Consider the following 7500-nt stretch of genomic DNA (forward strand, 5'->3'; position numbering starts at 1 on the left):
TCGGAAATACACATTTTTTGTACGAAGATGGTTGAAATTCCCCAAGAAATCATTCTGAACTGGTATATGCAAAAATTGGTAATAACATCCGGGTGGCTTATATCATAGGCATTTCCAATACCAAATTTCAGGTCATATGATTTAAATACTAGGCCATAGGAGCAAATATATATTCACGGTACCCCAATAAAAAATTTCAGGTAATTTTGTGCAAATATGAGGGCACAGGAGCCGAAAATGTACATTTTTGGTCTAAAAATTAAAAAAAAGAAATGATCTAAGGCACCTCCGTACCAAATATCAGGTCCTTCAGGTATAATACCAGGATAGAGGAGACCAAAATATAAATTTTTGTCAGAAAATGGAAAAAAAAAAACCCTCGATAAATTGATTTTAAAGGTATGTATGAAAAATGAATCGCACCTGGGTATTTAAAATTATTTGGCCCAGAAATGACTGATTCAATTTGAAGATTTGACAGCATGAGAAGAAATATTAGGAAAAAAACAATATATTTCCCTTCTATGGAGGGATATATAAAAAAATATCAGAAAAATACACGTACATTTTAACCAGCGACATCTTAGAAGAATTTACTAGACATACGTGTTACCCATATCATCTATCGGCATTCTCTAACTTCAAAAACTCTAAAAGTATCAATATATGTGTGTAAACAGTTCAGTATTGAAGAGTGCTGGAAACACTAAAACACCAAGCATACAGAATCTCATAAAAATGCATTAGCTTTCAACAATAGACATCTCAAAAAAAGAAAAAAAATACTAATAGATATGCTGTAGGTGTTACAGGATGTTGCTGGCAAAAACTTGCTGACGGTGTCTCGTAGCCTCATTTCCGCTACCAAACAATTGAACACTGGCGACAGAGACCAAGCCACAGACTATACCATCAGGGAAAAGAAACCGAAGTGGAATGAGCACATTGCACCACCCGTTGTGTTGGTTCTGGTCAAGGGACCCAACACTAAGCTTAGGCTCTCTTCACACGAGCAATTTGAAACCTTGCAGCATTTCAAAGGCCATGTCTTCACACAAGCGGTTGTTTCCTGTGCGGTTCGTCTGGATCAGGGAACAGAATACTAGCCTGTTGGTTTTTTTTTTTTGAGATGCAGGACGTAGAGAAGAAAGTGTTCTTTGTGTATATAATAAAAAGGGTACTAAAAAGAGGCAACTACATAAATGATGGACCCACCCAATGATAATGATATGTACCGCATGTGTATCACACATGCTCGTACTACTGGAACGGTATTTTTTTTTCTTTTGTATATTTTTGTTATTGCTCTCCCGTCACATTGATAACCTGTTTATGCCTGTATCTGCTTGTGTCGATCAGTTTGAATTTTTGGGACCTTTCACTGAATGGGCAAATAAAGTTAATTGTATTTACGCCGTCTCAGTTACAACCTAAAGGCTCGCCTGCACAAATAATAATAATAATAATGATAATAATAATAATAATAATAAGACAATTCATATTAATCACTGAAAAATAGTAGAAGCTAAACGCCTACCCTCTGCAACAGCTGAACCACTGCAACCACACGTAAAAAACCTGTCGTCTGAAGAGAGCCATAAACTTCTTAAGTATTCTAAACCGATAGGTCCAGCTTACGGTTTGGTAATCACTACCGTCCAGTTATTCTGCTGCACGGTTTTCTCCCGCAGCGTGTGAAGGGCCTCATTGAGCTACATTGATTTCGAAACCGGTCGTGTGAAGTGGGACGCAGAGCTTCCCTAAGGTTTTCCATTTTAACAGATATGGCACCTTAGGTAATATTTTTTTTTGTTATTATGGAATTTTAATTTACTATTCAGGGAAAAAATGATGGGTAAGGAAACCGGGAGGGTGTGCAAAGGGTGACAAAACTTGTAATATAAGATATTTATTTCTAACGTCGAATTTAAAAAAAAAATGAAACTAAAGTCATGTAATGGAAAAAAAGAAATAAATGGTACCAACTCATTTGTCATAGTATTAAGAATGCCAAAACTTCAGGACATTGTCCAATGTACAAGGATCGAATTTATCACCATTTTATTTAGTACACCAGCTCAATCTGAGCTGTTTTCACGTTACATTTTCATGGAGTTTCATTTAACACCCGCACAGGAAAATAACTAGGTGACACCATCAATTAGCCTTTGTACACTTTTCTACTCTGGCTTTCACGAAAACAGATAAATTCAAGGCCAACTCCAAGTAGAAATTATCACAAAGGCCAGAAAAGTAGTCAAAATAGGGACAATCTATTCCTGTCCACAACAAACTAAAACTTCATCTACCCTTTTTATCGCTTCTTTGAAAATTTTCTCACATGAAATAAAGTTGAAAAATCTTCATATATATATATATATATATATATATATATATATATATATATATATATATATATATATATATATACAGTAGAACCTCGGTTTACGAATTTAATTCGTTCCTAATGCGAACTCGTAAACAGAAAAATTCGTATCGCGAAACGAATTTCCCCATAAGAATGTTATAAAATCGAAATAATTAGTTCAACCCATCTACAAAAACCAATTTTCACAAATGTTTCCTTACACATACAGTACTCTACTGTACTCTACACAAAATTATTAAAATATTGCAGTTATTTAATGATGAAAATATGGATATGCATGCACAGTAAACCTGAACTTCACCTTAGAGGAGTGTCGCTGCTGGCTTGATGGAGACGAGAGGAGGGGAAGGAGGAGGAGGGGGTTACTGCTTGGAGAGAGAATCTCCCTCCATGAGAACTTCAGGAACGTTGACTGGAGTTCTCTCGTGAGAATGGCGTTCACTATCACTGGTTTTGCGTTTGCGAGACTCTTGGTCATCGTCTTTCACAGTTCTTTTCTCCCCCTTCACAAGATATTTTTCAATAGACACCTGCTTTTGTCTGTTCTTTAAAATTTTATAGAAGTGACCCACCCCATTATCGACTAATAAATTTATTGCACGGTCTGTTTCAGCCTTATTCGGGACATTTTCCTCAAGAAAACTTTTCACGTCTTCCCACTTCTTTAAAAAATCTTTTATCTCACTCGAAGACAGTGATTTTGCAGTGCCTCCCTCCTCCTCAGATAAGATTTCCTCTATTACCTCTCTTTGCTGCTGCTCGTGCAGGTCCTTCAGCTCCTCGGTGGTCAGCTGCTCCTTATGCTCCTGCAGGAGGTCGTCGATGTCATCCGTGTCCACCTCCAGCCCCATTGCCTTGCCCAAGGACACAATATCCTCGTTAACTGCTTCCTCCTGGTTGGGTTCGAACCCCTCGAAATCCCATTCTGCAACGGCGTCGGGCCACAGTTTCTTCCAGGCGGAATTGAGGGTTCTCCTGGTGACTCCTTGCCAGGCTTTATCAATTAAAGTCAGGCAGTTGTAGATGGAGTAGTGATCCTTCCAAAACTCTCTGAGGGTAAGGTTGGTGCCCTCTGTTACTTCAAAGCAGCGCTGGAACATAGCTTTGGTATAAAGTTTTTTAAAATTTGAGATCACTTGCTGATCCATGGGCTGGAGTATTGGAGTGGTGTTGGGGGGTAGGAACTTCACCTTAATGAACTTGTATTCCTCCGCTATGTCCTCTTCAATGGCTGGAGGATGGGCAGGAGCATTGTCCATTAACAGCAAGGCTTTGAGTGGGAGGTCCTTCTCCAGGAGGTATCTCTTGACTTCGGGACCAAAAACCTCGTTCATCCACTCAACGAAGAAGATCCTTGTCACCCAAGCCTTCGTATTAGAACGCCACATGACGTGCAACTTTTTCTTCTGCACATTGTTCTTCTTGAAGGCTCGTGGATTCTCCGAGTGATACACCAGGAGAGGTTTAATTTTGCAATCCCCACTGGCGTTGGAACAGAACAGCAGGGTTAGACGGTCTTTCATGGGCTTATGGCCAGGAAGGGCCTTTTCTTCTGCCGTGATATAGGTCCTCCTGGGCATTTTCTTCCAAAAGAGGCCTGTCTCATCGCAATTAAACACCTGTTGGGAAACGTAGTCCTCGGAGTCCACGAGCCTTTTGAACTCTTTCACAAAAGACTCTGCTGCCTTTGTATCGGCGCTGGCCCCCTCGCCATGCCGAACAACACTATGGATACCCGTTCTCTTCTTGAATTTTTCAAACCAACCACGGCTTGCCTTAAAACTTTGTTTTTCTGCTGATGTGCCTGGCTCACTTCTCACCAAGTCCTCGTAAATGGTTCTTGCCTTCTCGCAAATCATGTTCTCATTTACTGAATCTCCTGCGAGCTGCTTTTCATTTAACCACACCATTAATAAATTTTCTACGTCATCAAGAATAGGTGGCCGTTGTTTTGACAACGACGATACACCTTTAGCTACTTTAGTGGCCTTTATTTCTTCTTTTTTCTTTAATATTGTGCATATCGTCGACTGCGAGCGATTGAAAAAACTAGCAATGTCTTTCACACGCATGCCTTGGTCATGCTTCTCGATGATCTCCTTCTTCATCTCGATCGTTATCATCAGCTTCTTCTTACTGCTTTCCTTGTTCGACATCTTAGGAGCCATTGTCTATCACAATAATACACAGTACAGTACTGTAATCACAAATGAGTGAAAATAAAACAAATCACAAACCACGTGTAAAAATCACAAAGAAATCGTCCACGAATTCACTAAGTATGTATGCTATCGAGACGGCGGATACTGAGATAATGAACGCGTGAAGGGGGTAATAAAGGGGTTTAGGGGTGGTAGGTATGCGTGGGAGGAGTCACGTGACTCCATTGTGAGATGCTGTCGTTAAGTTATTTCCATGAAAAATGCGATCAGGAAGCGCGGCGTTAACACTTTTCCACAAAAAACGGAGCGTGGGAGGGAAATTTAAATTCGTTAACCGATACAATATTCGTTAACCGAGACGAATTTTTCAGAGAAAGTCACTTCGTAAACCGAAAAATTTGTAAGCGGAGTCGTTCGTAAACCGAGGTTCTACTGTATATATATATATATATATATATATATATATATATATATATATATATATATATATATATATATATATATATATATATATATATATATATATATATATACAACTGCACGTACAAACACATTATATATATATATATATATATATGTATGTATATGTTTTTATATATATATATATATATATATATATATATATATATATATATATATATATATATATATATATATATATATACTTCAGCTTTGTTTTTTTCGTGTCTTTAGGAAGGATTTCTTCAACCGTCCACTAGGCCTCATCTTTTAGGGTTTCATAACCAAAAGACAAACTGCTCAAGATTACGTCACTAGCACTAGCTAAGAGGAATTTGGCAAGGACTTGCAACGATTTTAATACGGCTGACAAACTCTTTACACTTTTAAACATATTTTTTTTTCTTTTATGAATATACCAATCTTAAGCCTATGCCTTACTAGTAGGTAGAGCACCGTGCTATCCTGAAACATAGAATAATAGATCAGAAAAACAAACAGGGCAAATGAGCATCTGCATAGCAAAAATAAGAGCAAAATAATAAACAAAATACTGTGATACAAATGAATACCGAAAACAATAGAAAGATATGAAAATAATCTCATAAAAAATAACTGTATTTCAACAAACAACATCCAGAAAGAAATAATAACCAATACGTGGTAGCCACCCATATGGAAAAAAATACAGTATTTTGATAATATAATTGCCTGTTTAGGAGTGAAATTGCAATACAGCGATATTTCACTGCAACTTATCAACATTGCATGCATAATTTCAATAATAATAATGTTCATAGTATTAATTTTAAGAATAATAAATCTAATAAATTGAAGAATAATAATTTTAATAACTACCTCGTCCATTTTCTTCCATTTACATGATATGATACAAGAGTAACCTAGGGCCATTCTCATCGCGTGTACAGGCTATGAGATCTTACTGGCACTTTCCGCGGCTTTCAAGAAAAATCTTTCTGTGACGCTGATGGCAAACTACGTTCACAGCTAGTTGCCTGCAGGATGTGACCCACGGGTCCATGAACACTTTCTCCTTAGGTTACTATTTCCTAAATTGTTTTTATTATCATTGATATAATTAGAATCCTCATTATTATGAGATTATTTGAATTATTAAAATCATTATTTCATAATAAAGGTGTCATTTTCAGCAAGATTTATTCTTTTCGCATTGACAGTTCTTCGTCACAACTGCAAAAGTTTACAAAGGACCTCCATTTGTAAATATCTGAGGTTTAGAACAATCTTCTTCAGATCATTAAAAAGTTACTGTGGTTCAGTGACATACTTGAAGCTGATTCCTATATATTGGATATATATTTTCCTTTTATTGTAATATGTAGTTTGCAATTTATTTTCTTCATGGCTTTCACCTATTTTAGATGTTATCATCTATTTACACTTTGCAACACTCACAAACTCTATTAGTATCAATATCGTTAGGTAAACAGGTCATTGTTGATGAGAAACAAAATAAAAAAAAAATGGCATTTAGAAAAAAAAAATTAACTAAATTTCACCAAGAGAAAAATTTATCGACACGCTGGTAGTACTCAAACAATCCACGTATGATCTTCAACAATAATAACTTCCACATTTATCAACACTATTGCGTAACATAATGTTGTGTAAAAAAACTTTGTCTTTTGGCTGCTTGCCTTATTTAGGTTGTGTTGGATTAACCTCGACCCTTCGCAAAGAAGCAGTAGAGCTGGACTGGTAAACATCTTGACCTGACTGCCGCTGGTAGTATTGTGCTTCACTGCAGGACGATCACCCTCAAATCCATGACAGGTGGCGTGTTCTGCACAAAACCAGATTTTAAGATATACGCTGAGGGTTGAGGTCGACCCATCGCATCTATTCAGGGTTGAAATAGTATTTCCACCGTAGATTTCCTTGTTTTCCTTACCATGACAGAATGTGCTCAATGAACAGTAATGTGCTACTATGAGGATACACTGGCACCCTACTACTGTCAAAAGGTAATCATGTGAGAGGCTTTTATGAACAGTCCACATTCTCTTCTAAATAAATATAACCTATTGGTTGATAAAAACACATTTAATCCAAAGGGTAATATTAGTTCTTATACATCAATATCTTATACCATTGATAAGGAGTGGGGATAACCACCTCTCTCGCCATTTTCTAAGATGTATGTATCCTAATAGGGAAGTATGATTCAGAATTCAACAGGGACGACAGAGCTTCACAAAGATCTTAATGACAATGTTGTCAGTAAGTAGCTAATGGGTGATGGAAAAGACTCAGCCTTCCTAACATAGTACACGTTAGCGGCTGTGATAGATAGCCATCAGGATTATATCTGGAGGGTATGAAGGGCTGTCATTGCTGGGAAATAAAGACAGTACATTTCATTGTAGAAGGAAAGGGTGACAGGAGAAACTGAACAAACAACAGGAGTTACACTTATAACTCATTCTCCGCTTACCATGACTGCTGAAC

This window comes from Palaemon carinicauda, chromosome 1 (assembly GCF_036898095.1).
Source record: "Palaemon carinicauda isolate YSFRI2023 chromosome 1, ASM3689809v2, whole genome shotgun sequence".
Classification (NCBI taxonomy): Eukaryota; Metazoa; Arthropoda; class Malacostraca; order Decapoda; family Palaemonidae; genus Palaemon; species Palaemon carinicauda.